The sequence below is a fragment of the Delphinus delphis genome, chromosome 3, assembly GCF_949987515.2.
Source record: "Delphinus delphis chromosome 3, mDelDel1.2, whole genome shotgun sequence".
NCBI classification, from domain to species: domain Eukaryota; kingdom Metazoa; phylum Chordata; class Mammalia; order Artiodactyla; family Delphinidae; genus Delphinus; species Delphinus delphis.
The window spans coordinates 146,120,707-146,143,990 of record NC_082685.1 but is presented as its reverse complement, the minus strand read 5'-3'; the positions used below and the strand labels follow the sequence as shown (position 1 = coordinate 146,143,990).

General features: G+C 43.2%; 1 protein-coding gene and 1 pseudogene across 2 annotated transcripts in view; one reads left to right on the top strand and one right to left on the bottom strand.

The window, feature by feature from the left end:
* The window catches only part of NPR3 (natriuretic peptide receptor 3), a 64,072-nt gene that overhangs the window by 29,854 nt on the left and 10,934 nt on the right, over nucleotides 1-23,284 (top strand). The window lies entirely within an intron of this gene.
* Nucleotides 807-23,196, bottom strand: LOC132421639 (coiled-coil domain-containing protein 167-like; annotated as a pseudogene).

Sequence of the window (23,284 nt, the reverse complement as noted above, 5' to 3'; positions counted from 1 at the left end):
GTGGGATTTTTTTAAGTTAACGTTGGCCTCTTTTGCCAGACAGTAAGTTCCATGAGAGCAGCCACCATGTCTGTTTCTGTTCACTCTTGCATCCCCCTTACTGTATGCTCGGCACATAGGACGCAGCCGATAAATGTAATCTATTATTATTATGCTTATTATTTGGGGTTATTACTGGACCAGAAGACATCAAATCCAAGCCCCTTCCTGTACAGTGGTGAAAACTGAGGCCCAGGGAGGTGAGGTGGCTTTTCCAAATGTAACCGCTATATTGCAGTCAGTACAACAATGCTGGGTGGTGACAGAGTCCTGTGCTTAGACCTTATCAGGTACACAAAGCCAGGAGTTCAGATCCACTTATACTGTGGGAGATGGTACTGGGGGGTAGTAATGGGTTTTTACAGTGGGGATTCTGAAGACCTTCTAGTGGGCGGCATCAGAAATCTGAAGTTAGAAGTAAAGCCCCACTGGAGAGGCCGTCAGATATCAGTGGGACTCCCAGCGTGGCTCAGACAAGTGCTTGCCAAGTGTCTGTCTAGCCTCCTCTGGTGGGGTTTTGTCTTGCAGCCAGGGTGGTCTTTACTGCCTTTCCCTTGGGCTAAGCCAGCACAAAGTCCTTCTGGAGACTCAAGCCCCACAGCAGGAATGGGAGGCGAGAGGGGCTGGGCTGACAGGAAGCCCTGCTGCGATGTCTGGGTCAGGCAGAAATGGCCCTTGTACCTTGGCCCTCTTGAGGCTTGACGGGCCTGCTTGGCCGTGACCACGGCGCTGAGGGGAAGCCTGTGCTGACTGGAGAAATCTCAGGCTCACAGGGTCCAGTAGGCGTCGATGAGGGTCCGAAGGAGGAAGATGGCCACCGACAGCAGCATGTTTTCCGGTTCTCCTGCCGAAGCAGCTGCAGCTCCTTCTCATAGTCGGAGGCTTTGTTCATCGGGCTGCTTTTCTCCTTCTCCAGAAACCTCCTGGCCTCTGAGCCCAGCTCCGCCCCGTAGAGCCTGGAGTTCACAGCCTCCAGGTCCCTCCGACGTGACAGCTTCTTCTCCAGCCCATTGATCTCTAGGGCGATGCCCAGATTCTCCAGCTTCTTCTTTTTTTTTTTGCGGTACGCGGGCCTCTCACTGTTGTGGCCTCTCCCATTGCGGAGCACAGGCTCCGGACGCACCGGCTCAGCGGCCATGGCTCACGGGCCCAGACGCTCCGCGGCACGCGGGATCCTCCCGGACCGGGGCACGAACCCGCGTCCCCTGCATCGGCAGGCGGACTCTCAACCACTGCACCACCAGGGAAGTCGTCCAGCTTCTTTTTAGTCATGTTACTTGCCGGGTTCCCGGAGTCATTACTGGACGCTCTCTGGTGGTTTATATTGGGTCGCCCACATGTGCAGTGGCTCTCACTCCAGGGTGTCTGGATGGAGCTGTTTGGCCTCTGCCACCGAATTGTTCCAATTCTAGAGCACTGGTATTTGGTTTTAGAATGCGCTGTGTGGTGGCCAAGCCAAGATTAGTTGCATCCCCTGACTCCTGGTCAGTGGCTTTCTTTATCCACTACATCAGTCTGACCTTTTTAACAACAATGTGCCCAATATGGGGGCAAACCCATGACCCGAAGATTAAGTGTCTCAGGCCCTACAAGCGAGCCCGGCAGGCGGCACAGGCAGGAGCGCTTCCTTCCTTTTCCTGCCCCCTGCCTGCCCAAACACACACTTTTAACATATCAGTGTCTCTTTACTCTTTCACATACTTGACAAAGTCCGGCTAGGACTGCGTCTCCTCTCCATCTGCAGCGATCTATTTTGCCTGTTTTCTTCTGAAGTGTCAACCACCATTTCCTAAATCAGCAGATGCTGTTTATTGAGCACCCCAGGGACCATGGCTGTGAACTTGATCCTGGACCATGTAATGGTCCCATCTTGGGTGGGATCTTCATCACCTAAAAATACTTGAGCAAGTATATAAATATCCATGGCCATGAGCTCTGGGAGGCTACAAGAGCTGCATTCCTGTGCCGGCACAGATTGGAAACATCATTCACTTCAGTGTCAGCACTCTGACACACTGATGGCATTCACACAAGTCTGGACCGTTTATCTTGCAGTAGACCAAATGTGGCACATGTGTGAAAATATCCATGTTTCTAGAGAAATGAAGTCAAACACGGTGGAGTGGGTTCACTTAGTTCGTTAGTAGGAGGCTCCCTCCAAATTCATCCAGCTTTCCACGACCTCTTTAAGTGGATGAGGGTTTCCTAAGTTAGGGTGCATTAACTCTTTACAATTCTGTGCAACATTTTGTACGTAAGGGCACGTGTGTATATTTCTGGAGAGAGGGGCCAGCACCCTTCATCTGATTTTTAATGGGGTCCATGTCACAAAAAGGTAAGAATCATTGAACTAGACCAGAGTTAGTCAGCATACCGTTTGACCAGTTACTGTCCCAAGCCCTATTTATTCCTACGGATAGGGTACAACATTGTGCAAGCAGGGTTGCATTGAAAAATCACTCCCCTGGAAGAAAATGAAGAGACACCTGAATGCTCTAACATTTTTTAATCTTATATTCTAAAACCATTAGTTTTATTTCTGAGATGAAAGAGATACTAATTCATTTATTTATTCCTTCATTCTGAACTAGGGAGTCAGTCCAGTCTTTACAACTATCAGTGTTTTCACATGAGATCTTTAAGAGGTAGACTTAACTTTGTCGCAGCTACTATTTCTCAGTTTAGACTGAGCCAATGTTGGAGACCTCTTTTCCCCTCTGGCAGCTGCTCTGACTTCTCGGTCCTGTAAATCCCACTCTTGGCTTTGCCCCATTCTCCTATTGTGTTTGGCACTTCTGAGACCCATTCACTGGCTGGCCCTTTAACAGTTGGCTCTGCCCTTGGGTGAAGCTCACCCTCTTTCCTTGATGTTGTAGTTGTTTAAATCAAAACGATACATGATTTTCTAGATTGAATACAATGAAAGAAGACCCACACTGAATTAAAAATGAATTCATAATACTCTGAGAGTTAAGGCAAACACAAGTCTCCCATTCTGCTCTTCTCCACTCCTGACTGCCATTCTTTGGAGGCCATAATCCTTAACGTTTTTATTGGCCTCTGCTGTTTCCCTTTATATTTCTAAAATAGCTTATCTATACTGATGTTTTGAATATTAAAAATTTTGATATTATTTTGTGATTTTGTAAAATGGAAAAAGATTTAGCTCCTTTATACACTCTTCCTCTACCAATACTTCTTTTTCCTCCCATCCTCCCAATATTTTGTGACATAATTTTTAGTTAAAGGTATAGTCACAAAATAAAATTTGAAGCTAAAAAAATAGAGCTTTTATTATTATGACATGCATATATATGTATCTGTATATACAACTGAATCATGTAGTGTTCTATGATTACATTTCTTTTCCTGCCTAGCTTTTTGTTTTTTCTGCAGTTAGTAATTTCCTTGGTTTTTTACTTGCTTCCATGTAATTCTCACTATTTCATTCTTATTCCCTCAGCCAAAAATTTTGGATAATGATGTTTCTTTTTTCCCCCTTTTGTCTTCCTGCTCTAGTTTAGAGTAATTGCTTTCTTCAGTACCAACCTTTAGTTCTCTCCTGTACTGGATCCTCTTTTTCTTGGATATCAAATCTCCTTCTTTGTTGAATTTCACCTTAGTTTTGAAGGACAGGGGTGCAAGGATTCTTCGGTATATGCAAATCAACCAATGTGATACACCATATTAACAAATTGAAGAATAAAAAGAACCAGCTTTTAGTTTCATTGATTTTTGCTATTGTTTTCTTTGTTTCTATTTCATTATTTTCTGCTCTGATTTTTATGATTTGTTTCCTTCTACTAACTTTGGGTTTTGTTTGTTCTTTTTCTCTAATTGCTTTAGGTGTAAGGTTAGGTTGTTTATTTGAGATTTTTCTTGTTTCTTGAGGTAGGATTGAATTGCTCTAATCTTCCCTCTTAGGACTGCTTTTGCTGCACCCCATAGGTTTTGGGTCATCGTGTTTTCATTGTCATTTGTTTGTATATAATTTTTGATTTCGTCTTTGATTTCTTCAGTGATCTCTTAGCTATTTAGTAGCATATTGTTTAGCCTCTATGTGTTTGTGTTTTTTTTTACAGTTTTTTTTTTCCTGTAATTGATTTCTAATCTCACAGTGTTGTGGTCAGAAAAGATGCTTGATATGATTTCAATTTTCTCCTGCTGAGAGAGGAGAAATTTACTGAAACTTCATTTGTGACCCAAGATATGATCTATCCTGGAGAATGTTCTGTGTGCACTTGAGAAGAAAGTGTATTCTGCTGTTTTGGGATGGAATGTCCTATAAATGTCAATTAAGTCTATCTGGTCTATTGTGTCATTTAAAGCTTGTGTTTCCTTATTTATTTTCTGTCTGGATGATCTGTCCATTGGTGTAAGTGAAGTGTTAAAGTCCCCCACTATTATTGTGTTACTGTCAATTTCTTCTTTCATGGCTGTTAGCATTTGCCTTATGTATTGAGGTGCTCCTATGTTGCGTTCATAAATATTTATAATTGTTATGTCTTCTTGGATGGATCCCTTGATCATTATGTAGTGTCCTTCCTTGTCTCTGTGACAGTCTTTATTTTAAAGTCTAGTTTATCTGATATGAGTATTGCTACTCCAGCTTTCTTTTGATTTCCATTTGCATGGAATATCTTTTTCCATCCCCTCACTTTACCTGTATGTGTCCCTAGGTCTGAAGTGGGTCTCTTGCAGGCAGCATATATATAGGTCTTGTTTTTGTATCTGTTTGGCCAGTCTGTGTCTTTTGGTTGAGGCATATAATCTGTTTACATTTAAGGTAATTATCAATATGTATGTTCCTATTACCATTTTCTTTATTGTTTTGGGTTTGTTTTTGTAGGTCTTTTTCTTCTCTTGTGTTTCCTGCCTAGAGAAGTTCCTTTAGCATTTGTCGTAAAGCTGATTTGGTGACGCTGAATTCTCTTAGCTTTTGCTTGTCTGTAAAGCTTTTGATTTCTCCATTGAATCTGAATGAGATCCTTGCTGGGTAGAGTAATCTTTGTTGTAGGTTTCCCCCTTTCATTACTTTGAATATATCCTGCCACTCCCTTCTGGCCTGCAGTTTCTGCTGAAAAGTCAGCTGAAAACCTTATGGGGATTCCCTTGTATGTTACTTTTTGCTTTTCCCTTGCTGCTTTTAATATTTTTTCTTTGAATTTAATTTTTCTTAGTTTGATTAATATGTGTCTCGAAGTGTTTCTCCTTGGGTTCCCCCATTTTTTCAACTCTTCCAACTTCTTTTATTTTCTGTGATTGCCACAACTTTATCTTCCAACCTGTCTACTGAATTTTTAATTTTTGATATCATATTTTTAATTTACAAGACCTCTTTTTTGTTCTCTTTTAAAAGAATAACACACTGACCTTGTTTCCTGGATGCAATATCTTCTTTTCCTGAGTATACTCTTTCATCAGTTCTAGAATATACTTCGTTCACATTTTAACTTATCTAAAGTTGAGATTCATTTTATAATTGGTGGGCTGTCATAATTTTTTCTTTCTAAGGGCACATATAATAAAGGTGCTTCATATAATTGCAGATATTTCATCTTTGTTGAGATTTTTTTAAAGTTTTCTTGTACTTCCTGCTTGCCTATTTCTTTCAAATTCCTTTCTAAAAATATTCATTTTGAATTCTTTCTCTTTCATATTATAAGCTTTTCTTAAACTGTTGGTAATCCTTATCTAAGTTCTATGTGCATGGGAACTTGTCTAGTGGTGGACTTTATTGTAGGGTAATAACATGTCAAGTTGGCTTTTTCAAAGGGTTATCCCAAATATGATTATGTGAGGGTTGTTTCTCTTAGGCTGGTCAGTTTCAATAAATAATTCTCCTCCAAATAACTTCTTGAGAGTCATAAGCCTGCCCTACATTCTGGGAGCCTAGAAAGGGGGGACTCTCACCTTTAGGATTGAGGACTTTTCACCTACACCTCAATTTTCAGTATTATGCTTCACCCAATCTCCAGCTGTGCCTTGTACCCTCCCAGTCGGATCTTTGTGTCAACATATTCAGACAATAAATCTCCTGTCTTCTGCCTGGATAGGAAGGGACAGTTTCTTCTCTGTTTAAGGCTTGGGGGTGGGGGGATCTGACATTTAAGTGCTTCTTGTACAGATTTTCAACTAATCCCAGTATTTCCAACCCCACTGCATCCCTGCCTCCAGAGGTAACTAGTGTCTCCAGGTTAGAGCCTCTGGACTGGAGTTCTTTGCTTCTTGTTGGAATTCCCTGCCACGCTCTCATGCACACTTGGATTTAGGTTTCTCAGGTCTGTTGAGTCACCTACCCCTTTCCAACTTCCAAACTTTTTTTGACTTTCCTCATCTACTATTTCCTTCCTGTACTCTTTCAACTGGTAAACTTACATCTTAAAAATTTCATTGTCATTTTAGTGGGGATTTTGCAGGGAATGTATGTTTCAATGGTTGTGACTTACTGAAGTCTCTCAGTACCAGGCAAGTATGCAGAGATGGTGGTGCCATCTTTATTTTTTGGGGGTGGTGGTGGTTGTGGTGATCTGGTTACATTCAACGCAAAGAAGGAAGAGGAGGAGAGAGACAGAGTGTATGTTTGAGAGAGGGGGTCAGTGTATTTCTTTTAGTCCAGAATGCTCTTGCTCCTTTAGAAATTCCCACTTGGTTACAGCTTCTCTTCTAGGGGCTACTTAATCTTGATTTATTAGCTCAGTGCTTTCTTTCTTACCCTCACAGATATGCCTGCCCTCTGTGATTCTTCAAAAGCAGTTGTACAGAAGCAACACACATGAACAATAATATATACTCACTAAGAAAAGGCTTGTTCTTTTACAGGTTTGTCGTACTAGTGTATGAAGACCTTATTTTACTCTGTGTCCGGGGCTAAACTGTTTCTTCTAATACAGCTCTTATGCCAGTGTCATTTGAAAAAGGAACACGTATAGGAATATCATCTAGGAATCCTGGTGCCAGTGTAAGTAGAAGTTTAGGTTTTAATGTGGATTTTTTAAAAAGCTAAGTTTTAAGGTTAAAAAATGGAATATTTACATAAAAATAATGGGACCTGTTTGTGTCCTGGTGGGTTATTTGTAATTTATCACAATGCAGTGGTAGCAATTTTGCACCCTTTCTAGAATCTCTTAGGACTCTCTTATTGTACAACAAAATACTTCAGAAAAAAGTGAAAACACTGGAAGACATAAACTTGTATAGAGGGTTCCAACATGGGACTCAGTCACCTTCCAGTGCAACCTTGGGTAGTAGAGACCATCTCCTCTGAAGAGGATCTGTTCCCTAGTAATCTCCAATGTTGCAGACAGCATTATTCTAGAACCAAAGGCAATCCAGCTGGGAAAGGAGCTGTAGGAGAGAAGGCAGCGCTCCTGACCCTGGACTTGGGCTGAGAAGGCCCTTGGCTGGGTCCCTTTACTTCTTAGGGCTTCCTCTGTTGTAAAACCAGAGATTGGGGCCACCACCTCAAGGGGCTTTCCCATTCCCAGGTTTCTGTTATTATATGTTGAAAGTGTTTTTCTAACTTTAGTCTTAATTTAGATGTTGCTATTTCATTGTCAATATCTGGATATGGAATTTACTTACCCTTTATTGAAAAATCACAATGTAACGATCATCACAACCCACCCACCTGCATTTTAGGAGAATTTTATTCCAGTAAAGTATTCTGCTGCTTATAACATTATATCATAAAAGTCTCTTGGAAATTTTCATTACTCCAGCTTTAAAATACAAAGGACCAACTTTTCTTCAGCTCCAGACTGGTCACCGTTCTGCAGCCTGAAACCCTTTGTATATGCAAAACTCATCTTTGTGTACACAAACTAAGTAATTGCAATGTTCTGCGTCCAATTTGAATTTGCAGGGATCCAGCTGCAAGTGTCGTTTTGCAAACACAAAATTAGAGCCTGGTTTTTAAGAGTGGTTTAGATGCATTTTTTTAAAAAAGTATTTCTCCAGTTAATCTCAGCGATGGCTTTTTGATGTTGTTGTTAAAGAAAGGTGTTTTAGTTATAGAGAATGTGCAGAGTCCATTTTTTTAATGAAATAATGCTGCATCCTTGGTACTCTGGCTTTCAAATTCAGTTTCATACTTCTTAATGCGACCTCTGTTCTTGACTTGGGGTAGAATTTGGTAAATGCTGTTTTTATTTCTAACCAGGTATTCTGAGCAGGAGGTGATTTTATAACCTTGGATATTTGCTCATTTGAGGTTAGCAGGCCACCCATAGCTTGTTTTTTCTCCTTATTTAAAAGTTGAAAATTTAACTAATTAAACAAATATTCCGGCAGTGTCTGATGCACAGCAGAATTGTTAGGGAGGTGGGATGTGTATTGGGCCATCCCTCCCTCCCAGGTTCCCCTCTGACGCTCGAAAACGAAATGGGAGCCTGGAGCCTGCAGCTTATCTAGCCACAGTATTTGAAAAGAGACAAGGTTTAATAAATCATTGTTTAGATAGGCCAGGCATTACATTTTGGAAAGTCCAAAATGTTGAGAAACAACACTCTCATTTCCTTCAATGAGGGGAAGGCCCAGCAGTAAAGCTGTCGAATCCAGCTTGTGTTTTGACACTGGTTTTCCACAGATGCAGTGTGGGAGGTGTTATCAGTTGAGAAGTTATCAGCTCATCAGTGAAATCTTGGCCAGGCACTTCCCCCCTTACTGTCTTATATAATATCACATAATTGGAACTGGATACTCTCTTTTTTTTTTTTTTTTTTGGCGGTACACGGGCCTCTCACTGCTGTGGGCTCTCCCGCTGCGGAGCACAGGCTCCGGACGCACAGGCCCAGCGGCCATGGCTCACGGGCCCAGCCGCTCCGCGGCATGTGGGATCTTCCTGGACCGGGGCACGAACCCGCGCTCCCTGCATCAGTAGGCGGACTCTCAACCACTGCGCCACCAGCGAAGCCTGGAACTGGATACTCTTACTGAAAATTTTCAGTTAGCTCTTCAGTAAAACCAATGAAAGAGAAAAAAAAAAAATGCAGCAGACGCAAGAAGTATTTGCCCCACTTCTGGTGAAGGTGTGCACAGGCAGCCTTTTGTGTCTGCCAGAGCTGCATCAGAATAGAATACCCCCAACACCACCCTGCCCTGGGCCCTCACCCCCTTTCTTTAAAGTCAGCCAGGGAATAATTTGTCCAAATGAAAAGGCCCTTTCCGGCACTGGAGGGCTTTGCTAATTGTATTTGAAAGAATCAAAGCAAACCACAAGTTGGCTTTTAACAAGAGAAAAGTAATGTGTTCACATACCAACATATTAATAAGATTAGTTTTATTAGGAAGAGGTAATCAGGCAGAATAAGGACTGCAAGAGGAATGGCTTTTTAAAAGCCATTCTTTTATTTTCTTGCTAAAGAAATACCAGTCGGCTTTCAAAACACATTTAAAGAAAGATGTACCGAAATCTAAAAAAATACATCAATTTCACTTTCTTGACATAAAAGGGAAAAATGTTTTAAAATTGTTTATTTCTGTAACTTTTAAATAGCTTTAGTTGTGCTAAATTAGAATAGTAAAACAACTTGGGAATCTCCTGGCTAAAGTATTTTTGTTTGATTGTAAATAGGTATCCATTTACTTGTGATTTCTACATATTGGCAGGTGTGGATTTATTAATTGCAAAAATGCTGTTGAACTGGTGCAAGTGGAAAATGTTCAAGGAGAATCCGCAGCACCCCACTTGGAAATGATTTTTCCAAGCAGTAGACTTCATTTTGACCTTTCAAAAGACAATCACTGCATTTTTTTTTCCATTATATGCAGTGATGTAGTTTCAGTTAGAAAGCTATTTTGCAATAATGGTGACAATGTACTCAAATGCGCATGACTAAAATAGCAATGCAGTGTGGAAATAAGTTTCACAATCCAAAAGCCAAGCGATTTTCCTTTGTTTTTCTTCCTGTATCGTCACTGAATGGAGTAGAAGGGCGTTTCACGCATTTGGCCAAACTCTTTACAGCAGAAGCACATTCTTTCTAGAAGAGTCAGGTCACTTAAAATATGGACTAGAGATGCATTACCAGTTCAGCTTGCAGAAAGAACATACATCAGCTCGAACAGTTATACCCATTAGCATAAGTGAAGGAGCATGGGGCAAAACTGGAGAGGATGAAAGCTCAGAGTTCTTTTTTCTGCCTTTCTCCTCCCTTCTAACATCTCTGTGCTCTGGGGGCCTCAGCGTCCTTCTTTCTCCACTTGGTGAGGAACTCATTTCCACAAAGATATTGGGGGTTCAGTAGATTAGCTTTACCAGGATATTGCATTTCAATGGAAAAGGAAGACAACATAAGTAAACCTAAAGGTGATACTTTTCTGTTCCGTGGAGGAGATGAGTGAGTCTTTCAAATGCCAGGCTTTAGTCTTTCTGCCAGAGAGCTCTGCTCAGGAAACATTTATTTAGTTGGGCCACCCTGTGGCTAGAGCAGCGTGGTACTTTCTAAACTTACGTGAAGCTTTGCATTTTACTAATAGAGCAGCAGCAAAATGGCTGCATTTCCCATAATTTGACAGGAACCAGAAAGGAGTGCCCATGTGTTCAGCCTTCCAGCTTGGAAGAGGGGAGGGAGGCCGATGGGCCCCGTCGGCTTCGTTGGCCGCTGCACTAACAGAGGACTCTTGGTGTTTGATGCTGACTGCAGCCACAGTTTTGAAAGTCCATGGGCAGAGTTGGGTTCATAAGGCCTGGCCATTGATGCTTCTGTCCGTGTGAGTGGATATGGCGGAGGAGCCCAAGGTAGTGGTTCAGTAAATGTTAATTGATAGGCATTAAAACAATCGGCGACCCGGGGGTGTGCCACCTTGTGTGCCGAAGACGTTAATCTGTAAAATGGAGAAAACCACACCAGGTTGCTCTTGGAAGTTATGAAGAATGATTGTAAAGGGGTTTTCGAAGCTTAAGCGCTTTGACTGATAGTGTCCGAAGAAAACAGCCCCAGCTGCAGAGAGCAGAGCATCTCCGTGGCCCTGTGAGCAGTGTGCAGCAGCAGTGTGCAGCAGCAGTGTCAAATGGCATCCTTTCTGGGGTCCAGCCAAATGTTAAAAGGGAGGAACTAGAATAATATATTGCTGGGGGCTCAACCCCTTCCTGGTTATGAAATTCGAAAGTGACTTAAGCTGTAGGAAATTATTTTGGATTAGTCTTTTTTTTTTTTTTTTTTTGCGGTACGCGGGCCTCTCACTGTTGTGGCCTCTCCCATTGCGGAGCACAGGCTCCGGACGCGCAGCCTCAGTGGCCATGGCTCACGGGCCCAGCCGCTCCGCGACATGTGGGATCTTCCCGGACCGGGGCACGAACCCGTGTCCCCTGCATCGGCAGGCAGACTCTCAACCACTGCGCCACCAGGGAAGCCCTGGATTAGTCTTTATCATCTGATTTCCCCCCTGGAGAGAACTTGCTTCATTTTATAAGGTTCTAAAAATCTTTTTTTTTTTCTTTTTTTAAAACAAGAGGCATCAGCCACCGTGTCCCTCGCTCTTCTTTTTTTTACAAAATTTTATTTATTTATTTTTGGCTGCGTGGGGTCTTCATTGCTGCGCGCAGGCTTTCTCTAGTTGCGGCGAGTGGGTGCTACTCTTCATTGCGCGGGCTTCTCATCGCGGTGGCTTCTTTTGTTGCGGAACACGGGCTCCAGGCGCACAGCCTTCAGTAGTTGTGGCACACGGGCTCAGTAGTTGTGGTTCACGGGCTCTAGAGCGCAGGCTCAGTAGTTGTGGCGCACGGGCTTCCTTGCTGTGAGGCATGTGGGATCTTCCCGGACCACGGATCGAACCCATGTCCCCTGCATTGGCAGGCGGATTCTTAACCACTGCACCACCAGGGAAGTCCTGGTTCTAAAAATCTTGCTCCCACAGACTGTGGTTTACAGATAGGGAGGAGGTGAGCAGAGAATTTGTGTGTGTATAATGAACAATTTAACAATTGGCCTAAATTTGGGGACCTGTATTATTCCCTTTACCGTTATCTCTATGTGGGATAATTACTAAATCACTGAAGTCAGCCAGCTTTGTTTTTACCCTATCCTAAAGATCTTAAAGAGATTTCATTTATTAGTAAATAGTCCTGCATCAGATCGGCACTCTAATTTGCCCATCGTTGCTCTACAAACTACATTCATTTCAATTTGGGGCCATTTTCTCTTTTCGTAACTCAGCAGTGACTGAAATATACTCAGCAGTATATTTATGGTAGCCCTATGTCTAAGAATTTCTTGGGTAGAACAGATTTCAGATACAGCACATATGCCCTCTAGATGCACATGTGTTTTTGTTGATCATTTGACCCTATGTATCACCAGGCATACAGTTAAGCCTGCAGACGGTTGTTCATTGAACCTGTGTGCCCGCCATTGCACACTTACTGAGCGCCTCCTTCAGGCAAGGCATTGTGTCTTGTGAGGACAATTCATCACTTGTGTGGGTGGCTCTTGAAGGATGGGTAAGAAGAGGTGGGTGCAGAAGAGCCTCCTCAGAGAGGCTAATATAGGGAATCCCAGCTTAGAAGAAGGAGGCAGTAGACACATTTAGGGAATAGTGAGCAAAATCACCTGCCTTGAATGAGGGGATTTTTGTAGAGGAGGAGTTTGGAAAGGTCTCTCGTTTTTGAAATTTGCTCCTCCCTTGGCTGCCAAGACACCACCGTGTCTAAGTTCTCTGCCTACATTGCAGACTTTCCTGGTCTCCTTTCATGACTCCCCTTTTCCACTTGCTCCACAAATATTAGTGTTTCCCAGATTCTTTCCTTGGCCTTTTTTCTTCTCTAAACACTTTCTGGGCAGCACATCCACTCGCCTGGGTGGGATGTTCATCTTGATGTGGATAACACTTAAATTTCTATCTCCAACTCCAGCCTGTCTTTGAGTGGCAGACCCCGAGTTCCAATTGCCCATTGGCACCTCTGCCTGAATAACACTGTGTCTACCTGCCTCATCCTTTCATTCAGAACTGCTCCATTCTGAGCTCTGCTGGACCAAGCCTAGAGGGGGAGTCAAGGAGGATGGAGCTCCGAGTTCAAAGAACTTATTCTGCATGCAGAAGAAAGTAGAAAGTAGGAGACTGTAGTCAAAAAGAGATTTTCAAGGATTTTGAAAGTAGAGCAGTTCTGGGTGATGATAAGATCTTTGCTACTCAAAGGGTGGTCTATGGACCAGTGGCACCAGCATCACCTGGGAGACTGTAGAAATGAGGAGGTGTAGTGCTCTATCCCTCAGACCTGCTGAATCAGAATCTGCATTTGAACAAGATTTGCAGGTGAACTGTGTGCACAGTTCTGAGAAGCTTTGGCCTAGGGTATGTGCATGAGAGTGAATTGATGAAGTTCAGTGGAGATGAAGTGTTCAATGTTCAATGAATGGATAATGCACGGGGAGATTGAAATGGTTCAGTACGAATGCAATAATGTGGGTGGAGAGGAAGAATGTGAGCTGACTGCCAACCTTAATGCATTCATTATGCCCTGGGAGTGAGGGAGGGTCCTTGCGTCAGATGACAGTGATATTTGACATAGGATTATTGACGTCTTAGTTCTTTGAGAACAGAGCCTCTGATTAGGATTTTTCCCCTTTAAGTTCTGTGCCTCAGCTCTTAAGAAAGATATAGCAGATCCTTAAATAATGATGAATTGACTTTACGAGCAGTGGGCTTAAACAGATTAAGCCTTTTGGTCAATTTACATTGTTTTAAAGGGAACCTGGAGCTAACGTAAACAATCTGGTATCCAATATCACCTTTTCTCCCCCCTCCTTTGATTATACTTTCCTGACAGGTAATTAAAAATGTGTTTGCTAGGGCAAACTTCTTCGTTCTTCTTTTCTCTCTCTTGATGTGCATATAACATCTTGGAAATCTTATACGTGTTAGAGAACTCATATTGATGCTCTATCCTTGGGTGTGAGTTTGGTCTTTAAGGAGGTGCCTTGCTTGATAGACAGATCAACACTGATGATGCAGGTACTGATTTGGAGCCAGGAGATTTGAGCTCCAGTCGCAGCTCTGTTCTTACTATCTGTGCAACGTTGAGTGAATCAGGCAACTATTACAGGCTTCAGCTTCTCATTTACACAATATGCTGGTTGGACTATATGAGCTGTAAATTCCCTTCGAGTTGTAAACTTGTGATTCTGTAATTCTTTTAGGCTGTTAAGAATGCCTGTGAGGTTAACATGATGCAGCTCCCTAAGATGTGTACCCAAGGGTCTCTCTTGTATTGTGGCCAATATATTTATGAAACTCAGTGTCATTCTATCCATGATTCAAAATCATGATACATCTGCATCTAGAGTACTCTGCATAGTTCTGGTAACTTTCTTAAGAGAAACGAGTCTCCTCACATTAGTAGAATATGTTAGCCCTAAATGTTTTTAAAAAGAAATAGAGTATCTTTTAATTGCCCAAGGGAGTGAAACAATTTTCTTACGAAATAGACTTAAAAAGATCCATCTCTTTGAAATGTTGCACCATCCAACCTTGTGAAGACCATGGGGCATTTCTTGAAATCTGAAGACTTAACTGAATTCTCAAGCAGTAGACCTGAAGGGATACTTTCAGGATAATGACAAGGAATGACTATTTTTCCTGGTAGTTAGTAAGCATATGAAACTCATTACTTGCACATTTTCCAAAGGCTGTCTTAACATGGGTTCCAGAATGATTTAGATCAGTTCATTATGCTGGATCCCAAATGGGATTCAGAGCGTGTTGATCTTTTGGTGTGAGGCCCTATTCTTTAAAGTTGATATTGGCGATATACAAATACCTTTAAAGACTTATTCATTTAAAAATTAAAAATGAATTTAGTTCAGTGATAGAAAACAGAACTGGACTGGACAAAACATGAATGTTGACCTTATGATTATGTATTTTCATATGTTCTTATAGAAGCTACTGTGGAAAGTTTTCCACAATTTTCCGGACTTGGGATATTCATTTAGGGAATTAAGAAAATGTTTATTATGGGAAATTTTAAATACATACAAAAATGGAGAGCACAGTATGTGAAACTCTGTGTCCTCACCACTCAGCTTCAATAATTAACCAAGTCAGTCTAATTTCATCTCTAACTTTTTTCCCACCCTTACCCCTCGGCGCCAGTAATTCTGAAGCAAATCTAAGGCATCCTCGTTTCATCTTAAGCATTTTAATATGTATCTCAAAGATAAGTTTATTATTTTATTTAATAAAATTTATACACAATGAAATCCATAGCTCTTGATTGTGCTATTTGATCACCTCTGATAAACGTGTATGTCCATGCAACTACTACTCCTGTTAAGATATAGGAGATTTGCAGGACCACATGCAGTTTCCTCATGTCCCTTTCCAATCAGTTTCTACCCCCATAAGCAACCACCCTCCTCCCCCCACATCTTTAATGAGCTATAATTGACAAATGTATTCACATAAATTGAAGGTGTACGACATAGTGATTTGCTATGTGTGTACATTGTGAAGTGATTGCCACAATACGGTTAGTTAACACACCATGACCTCGTATAGTTACGTTTTCTATTTTTATTTTCTGGTGGTGAGAACATTTTAAGATTTACTCTCTTAGTAAATTACATGTATACAATACAGTATTGTTAACAGTAGTCACCATGCTGTACATCAGAGCCCCAGAACTTATTCATCTTATAACTGAAAGTTTTTACCCTTTTACCAACATCTCCCCATTTCTCCCACTCTCCAGCCTCTGGCAACCACCGTTCAACTCTCTTTTTCTATGAATCTGACTTTTTTAGATTCCACACAGGTGAGATCATATAGCATTGTCTTTCTCTGTATGGCTTATTTTACTTAGCATAACGCCCTCCAGATTGTCACAAATGGCAGGATTTCCATACTTTTTTATGACTAAATTCTATGTGTGTCTCTCTCTCACACATTTTCTTTAATCGTTCATCTGCCAGTGGACACGGTTGTTTCCATAGCTTGGCTATTGTGAAAAATGATGCCATGAACAGAGTGCAGTATCTCTTCCAGACACTGACTTCCGTTCCTTCAGATATATACCCAGAAGTGAGATTAATAGGATTAATAGGCCTTTTTATTCACAGATGGGTCAGAAATCCTGATTCACTTGATCTGAGCTGCTGGTTTAAATATCTGCTTAACAGTTAGTGTGTTGCCTCATGTCCCCTCTCCTCTTTTCTTCTTCCATCTTCTGCTCTCTCATTCTGTCTCTAGGTGTGGGTTCTGTCCCTCCCTCATCTTCCAGTACATTGTTAGTCTTCTCTTTTATAGACCCTCGCTGGTCTTTCCAGCCTACGTGCTCAACTTGTAGAACTCCTCAACTATTAGCCGCTTAGAAGCAGAAACCAGAGCACAAAACTTTTACAACCTTAGCTGGCTGAACATATGTGCCAGTTGGATAGATGTCATAACTAGGCAAGACTGGTTTGGACCCCTACTTAAGAACTTGCCCACCCAACATTTTCTGCAGTTTTGACCCCATCCACTGACAAAGATCTCTCGTTTCTGTTTAGGATGTTAGTCAGAGTGTCTCTTATAGGATAATAACAGTGTCCATCTATGAAGGTTTTGTAAGAACTAAACACAGTAGAACTTAAATTCTATTAAGTTCAGCTCCTAGAATACAGGAGATGTTCAATATCATAGTTAATACCTGGAAGTAAAGAGAACTGCTTGACTTTGTTCAATCTAGCATTTTGTAAACCTGTTTACCCCTGATGGTGCTATTTCTCGAGCCATCTGTTAACATGTTAAGGAATGCTGCTGCTGTATGGAATCCAGCTTCGGAAACTGAATTAAGAATTGAACAAAATTAAGCTGCTGACTGTTCACAGTGAGTGAATAAACCAGAGCTGCTTGAACTGGGAGTCGGGCTTCTGGATCTTAACTCCGTCCTCACCACACCTTGAAACTGCTTGAATAAGAAGGAGAGGTTTCATTTTAAGACACAAGACAGAAATGAAAAAAAAAAGTCATCCTGATACAAAGCCTAGATTTTTGCTTATCTCTTCCTTGTAATCACATCTCCAGGTGACTCGAGAGATTTAAGGAAAGCTGTCTGAAGTTCTCAGGCTCAGCTTTCAAGGATGTCGTCAAGGTGGATAGAGTAGAGTCTAGCCTTTCAGAAGGAGTGAGGCCAGAAATTGTCCCCCTGTGTCCCCCGGTCTCCATCTCACTCTGGCTTGGTCACCCCACTTGCAGTCTTGGGGCTGCCCCACCGTCCAGCAGAGTGAGCGGGACACTTGCTGCCTGCCTCGGCCCTTCCCCCTTGGGTTTGGTGTGTGTGTTTACCCACCTCGACACTGTGCCCGACAGGAACATAGACCCCTGGAAAGAAGGCCAGCAAGTGTCCAGAGCAGTCTGTGGGGGTCGGCTCCCCAGGCTTTCCGGAGGCACATCTGGTCGGGCACTGGTGGGACATGAAGGCCAAGGACAGACATTGCTCACCTGATTCATCTGGACGCCAGAGACGATTATGTCATTAGGTATGTGCATTTCTCAGCTAAGCCTTCAAGAGTGATAGGTGATGAGAAGCATCCTCATATGACGTGTGTGTGGGACACATTCAAAGGGCACATGTATCAGATGACCGAATTCCCTGTATGAGCACTGGGAGAATTTTAAAAAGTCATTCTCGTGCTTGCGCTCCACACCCACTAATTCCAGCAGCCCAGTTCCACGGAGTTCTCCTCCACCTCGTTTCTCGGGGCGGCTCTCCTGGCTGAGGTTGCCTCATGTAAGTGGATGCCGTCCACCAGCACCGCGGCACCTGCGCACAGCCTGCGCTGCCGTTCCCGTCATTAGAAGGGCAGCCGATTGCGGTAGCGTGGGAGACACCTGAGGGGTCAGAACTTGACTTAATGATCTTCCCCGGGGCTGCTTTTGTTTAATGATCCATTTAGTTTTAGGTGATGAGAGAGAGAGAAAAAGCTGCTTCTATTTGCAGGCAGCCACACTTTAGGCTAGGAGACCCAAGTTAGTTTCCCAGTCTAGGGCATTACTGTAGGGGCAGGGCTGAGCCTGGGATGGAGACAGTCATTTGGGCGACTTAGGGCCCATCCCCACCCCAAACAAGTCTGCCAGACGATATGGCAATTCTTCGGCCAAGCACAGGGCTGGACCCTGGCTCTCTCCCAGGTCTGCTGCCTGACTCTTGGTAAGCCGCTTGCCCTTTGCATTTCCTCGGAGTTACTAGGATAAGGGTAAAAATGTAGAACTTCACTTTCCTCAAGGCTAAAACAAGTCAGCAAGTGACCAAGTGTGAATTCCATGAAGGCAGGCCCAGTATAGAAGAGCAGTATAGAAGGCCCGGTATAGAAGAGGGGTGTATGCCAGTAAGAGTGAGAACCCCTCTTTTGATGTTGAAGAATTGGTGATATCGCTTGATTTATGGAAGTTCCTGCTGTTGTTACTCTATATTGTAGATTTAAAATTTTATGTTTCAAAAGCAAATGGAATGAAAACAGATAGGATCTATACTTTTATTGTATGGAGGTCATGTGTGCAGTGTTCATCGAATGCATAATGTCCTTTAACCTTCAGCCTCCCCATGCAGCATGGCCAGGCCACTTTCTTCTGTGTCTACCATCTCCAGTGGCCTAGGAGGGCAGGACAAGGTTCATTTTCAGGGTCTTATTACTAATAATTCAAGATGAAGCTGCCACTGTTTCTGCTGTGATAGGGAGAGGCAGGTCCTGGACCATCTCTCCTCTTATCTGCCTGCCATCAAAATGTCCTTGTCCCTGATCTCCCCTTTAACTGATGGGGACGTTAAGGCTCATGTCTTTTCAAAAGACTCTTAAGAAACACTGCCCCAAACCCTGTGCTCTCCTGATTTGCATTTGGAACCGTTGGTTTGTGGTGAGAAAGACAGAACCACCTTACGACATGCTTGAGTACATGTGAACACCACGAGCGCAGCCCTGGGAGAGCCCAGCCTTGTGCTTAACTTTGGTAGCTTTCTCCCACTGGTCTCCATCTGAGAGCTTTACAGGCTTTCTCAGGTATCCAGACGACCCTGGGAGTGAGATTACTGCCGGGTGGTCCACTCTCACTTTACAAGAACAGCTGAGGCATGTAGCATTCTCTGCTGTCTTGTTTGGAGCACAGGCATTGAGGAATTCACCTATGAATTTGTCTCCCCAAAGAGAAATGAGAAAGACTGTGCTCACTGTCACAGATAAGAGCCATGTCAGGAACGGCAACTCTTTATGCTCAGTTAAAAAAGAACTAGATTTCTTCTTTTTTTTTTTTAATTGAAGGATAGCTGATGTACAATATTATATAAATTACTGGTGTACAATATAGTGGTTCATGATTTTTAAAGGTTATATGCCATTAATAGTTATTATAAAATTCTGGCCATATTCCCCACATTGTACAATGTGTCTTTGTAGCTTATTTTATACCTAATTGTTTGTACCTCTTGATCCCCTATTCCTATATTGCTCCTCCCTCCTTCCCTCTCCCCACTGGTAGCCACTGGTTTGTCCTCTGTATCTGTGAGTCCGCTTTGGAAAAGAACTAGATTTGTATTCAGCTTTTCCCATGATAGAGAATTAAGAAGAAACTACACTAACAAATAGACGTGGCTGACAGGTGCTATCAGGGAGAAGGCCAAAGGCAAAAATGGCTTTCTTTTATGTGGAATAGCTGTCACTGGCCAGCACCAGAGGACAGAATCAAGGGAACTGAGACGAAATGACGGGAGAGCATGCTTCCTTGTTCTGGGCAAACTCCCCAGAATGAGCGGAAGATGGTGAACGATTTCCATCTTGTTTGAACGAAAGACACTTTGATGCACAGCGCAAATCATTATCATCCTGGAGCTGGTCCCTCACGGGGGTCGACTTCACCAGCTGCCTTGTGTGGAGTCCATCTACGCACCAGTGGGGGGCGGCGGTGCTGTTTGGTGGAGACGAAACTCCTATGGCTCATGAACTGTATTTGTTCTCTTAACTCTGCCATCGAGCAGGGGAATGGCTGCATTTAGGAATTTAAGGAAGACTCATGGCTGATGACAGTAAGGAAGGGCTTTCCGGCTAGAAATGAGGCTTACTACTAGAACAGGTCGGTCAGAAGAGGGAACGCTGTTTTCTTCCTTTAGTAACCACTGCCTGATCTGTCAGGCAGGAGTTTGAAGTCGCAGTGTTGTTCTGGCCAGAGGCGGAGGTGGGGGAGTGGGGGAGGACGGACCAGATGACCTCGTTCCTTTCAGCCTGGGGGCCAGTGGAAAGTGTTCCAAAGGCAACTTAATACTCTGGATTTATTTTTCTCCCTCATTTTTTAAAAAAATTGGCACTTCCAATTTTCAGTGTCTATAATGTGCTAATGGGCTTTCCTCCCATTAAAAAACACGTGTGGATGTGAGAATGTTCTCCTCGAGAAAAGACGGTCTCTGGGGTCTTGCTTCTGGCTTGAGGTCCTATGAGGTAGGTGTTATGAAACGTCCCCCGCAGCGGGCTGGGGTGTGAGTGAACCTCAGTGGGGGCCAGCAGCTCTCCTGCTAATTTTGGCAGGAGAAGGAGACACTCAGCCAATTTGAGAGGAAAGAAGGTAAATTTTGCATTTCATTTGCAAACCCAGATAAAATGAGTTTTTGGACGCGAGCAGGTATTGAGAGCCTATCTATTCTCTTCTACCATTAAGCCTGTGAAGACAGAAGTAATCCAAGTTCATGTTTTTCAGCCAGATAATTATTCTTCCCATCCCGATTGTAGAGGGGGCAGCTCAGAGGGCGTATCAAGAAGGAAGGGAGCTCAAGAGCCAGACAGAGGGTGGTGCTGGGACACGTGTCCAGTGCTTTGGGTGGCCAGTGGCAGCGTGGCGGCCCAGGGTTAGGATTTTGAGAAAGAGGAGGGAGCGAGGTGGACAGGTGATGTCCAGCAGCTGGTACTTCACAGTCTAAGTAGGGGCTGTCTTAGACTCCCTCAGAGCAAGGACTATAGGTGGAACAATTCTCACTTACAGAATGCAGGGAGATGGCAGGTGAGTGATGCCTTTAGGTTCTCAAAGTAAGGAGTGGATCGGACCAGGGCTTTTCAAAGGCATCTTATGTTTCCCATATTCCACGATTCTATGATGCTTCCCTCTGTAGCAGGGTGGTTTTTATACAATTATCAAAGGGAAGATTGATCTTTTGAAAAAATAGTTTTCATTGTGGCCTGAGGATTAAGTTACACAGCTACAGTCCACTCATTAACTCATCAGCATGCTACGTTCTCAAGCCATGATGACTTCGTGGCCTAAGTGAAAATTTCATATTCCTCTGGAAAATTGAATTAGCATAGCACAATCAGCAGAAAATTATCTTTGACTAGTAGATTTTATTTCTACACCATTCTGCTTTGCCTAAAAAAATAATGACTCTGAGACTTGATGGCTAACAGTAAGAGCTAATGTCTACCATTTGCTTTCACAGTCCCAAGAGCTGTGTTAGACGTTTTACGTGCACTCGTTCATTTAATCCCCAGAAGAGCTCTATGAGATGAGTAGATACTGAACTCACATTTAGTCGATAAGGATATTGAAGACTTGAGAGATCAACTAACATGTCAGGGCCAGGATTAGACTCTGGGTCTAGCAGCTAACTGAGGGGTCTCCTGTAAACCATACTCTTCTGTCCTCTGCCTCTCCCAGAGGGTCAGTGGAATTGACTAGCTTGGGCTGCACCCATCGCAGTTGGGTGGAATTAAGGACGTGACTTTGTGGAAGAGAACTGTTTGGAATATGAAAGCATGAACAAGGAGGCTTAGTTTCCATTAAGTGTAAAGTGGGTCAATAAGATATGTTGTAATAGTAATTAGGTCCCTTATTTTCTGAACACTGCTATGAGGAATTAGAAGCTAAGCAGGATTCCTAGGTTTATAATTCTCTGTCTCTAGACAATAACAACAAAGGTAACAGGGAGTGCTGACTTTTACATATTTTACATCTATTAGTTCACTTAAACATGACAGCAGCCCCTTGAGATAGGCACGAGTATTTTCCTCATTTTCCAGATGGGGAAAACTGAGACCCAGAGTGGTGCAAAAGCACAGCCAGGAAGTGGCAGAGCTGGGTGGCGAGCCCAGGCTCTTTAGCCATTATTCTAGCCTGCCTCTCGGCACTAGGCTTTGGCAATTCTGAAATATTTGCTCCTCTGATGCAAACACGACTTATTGTCCTTCAGGGTGGGATGAGGCCAAGAAGAACTGGACGTTGAGCCATGTCTTATGTGAATGTTTGTGTATTTGAACCAGGTGGCTCTCTTCCTCCGGGGTTTCTTTCTACGACTGGGGCAGGAATGCCTCTCTCAATGCCTCACCGTGGTTGTCTGTGGGATGCCCAATTCACTCTGCTGCATGGAATTCCATTCTTCTGAAAGAAAAAGGCTGGAATTTGGGGGTACTCTTATACCTAATCTGTAAGCTACTAAGTGTTTCAAGATTGTATTTGCTCAGTTCATGTTCAATGACGTTACAGTGGGTTTAAATGTGGTATCAGAACTTGCCAAATGGTGCTTATAGAAGGACACAAGGCTCAGAAGGATTGACTTCTCCAATTTCACATGAAGTTGTATGTTTCTGAGCGCAAGGGCTATCTTACTTGAGCCAGGACTCAACTGAGATAAACCAATGGGCTGTTTCCATTCTTGTCTTTGGAGCTTGGCAGGGACTGGAGGTAGGGAGTGGTCAGATGCCCTGGAACTACTCAGAACACAAACTGGAAAGAGAAACTGAGATGTTGATGCTGGTAGAGGAGAGGACAGAAATGCTGGGCAGGCAGAGATGGCAGCGTCCGTTCCTCTTTGCCCCCTTTGTGCTCTACTAGGAGTTCAGTAGTATTTGAATATGAATGAATGGATCCCTACTGTGTTTTTAGCCATGCTCTACATTCAGAGCATGGAGATCACAGGGGCTGGTGAAGATGGAGAAGACCTCAGGGGGAAGGTTGGACTCTGGTTGGCTTGAGGTAGAGAGCAGATGTGGGAAGAAGGAGGGCACGTGTGCAGAGGCCTCTATGGGCAAAGGCTGATGCACCTGGAATACTTAACCTGGCCCACAGGTACAGTGTTCTTGACTTCTGTAATATCTTGTCTGCTCTCCAAACTCCCAAACGGGGGAAGGGTTTTCCTGACGAAGCCAGTGCCAAGAAGATTGTGGCATGAGTCTTTTTAGCTACTCTTTCGCACACCTCTGCCATCGCTTACAGGCCTCGAGTCTAACTTGTTAACCACTTGGATTTGCCCACATTATTCCCGAATGTGAGTCGTTTGTTGTCTGGGCTCACC